Consider the following 886-nt stretch of genomic DNA (forward strand, 5'->3'; position numbering starts at 1 on the left):
GAACTTAATGTACATATAATGTATCTATCCCTGAGCTTGCTCTTTCTCACTCCCTGCTGGAAAAATAGAACAGAAACAAAAACAGTGACTCCATGCAGGGCTTTTGAATGCCTCCATCTGACTGTGAAGTTTTATTGCTGCATTATAATTTACTCTGTTCTTCAGACTTTGAAATTCGCATGCAAAACATCCATACATAAAGACTAGTTCCTTTTGCTTTTCATTGTTGCGGGGGACGTCATTCATACAAAGGGATTTTAAAAGAAAATATTAGCACAGCAACAATTTTTTGTTTTGTTTTCCCTGCTTTCAGTTTAGTAAAACTATTTGCCAACCAAGTTTTCGGTGAACAATAACTGCCTCAAGTTTTTTTTTTTGTTTTTTTTTATGTGTTATATATAATTTTTTATTTTATTTAATAGCTTTGTGAAACTATGTTGTGGGAATCCAACAGAAGTGCAAATTTTTGCATGTACTACATGGGGACTGACACAATAAATAGCATGTATAAGCTTTTTTTTTTAATCCTTAATTAGGAAACCTCCACAGTAATACTTTTGCACTGTTTTTGTAAGAGATATGCAGTTTATATCAAAAACCACGTTTCTATAAACTGCACCTACCTTTTAATAACTCAGACTCAATAAAGAATATGTTACAATATTTGTTGTGTGAATGTTTTCTGCCAAAAAAAATTGTTTTGTAACTTTTTGTATATGGAGCAAGGAAAAATTAGGGGGTTTGCAGTTTTTTTTTTAATGTTCTGTGACGCTTCTGTATCTTGTATAAGGGGAACATATTATTTTTTTAGTAAGCCATTAGAGACAGAGCATATGTGAATCGTATTCTATAAACAGTATCATATTAATAACTATCTGAAACAATC

This window comes from Nanorana parkeri, unplaced genomic scaffold (assembly GCF_000935625.1).
Source record: "Nanorana parkeri isolate BGI_ZX_2015 unplaced genomic scaffold, ASM93562v1 scaffold483, whole genome shotgun sequence".
NCBI lineage: Eukaryota > Metazoa > Chordata > Amphibia > Anura > Dicroglossidae > Nanorana > Nanorana parkeri.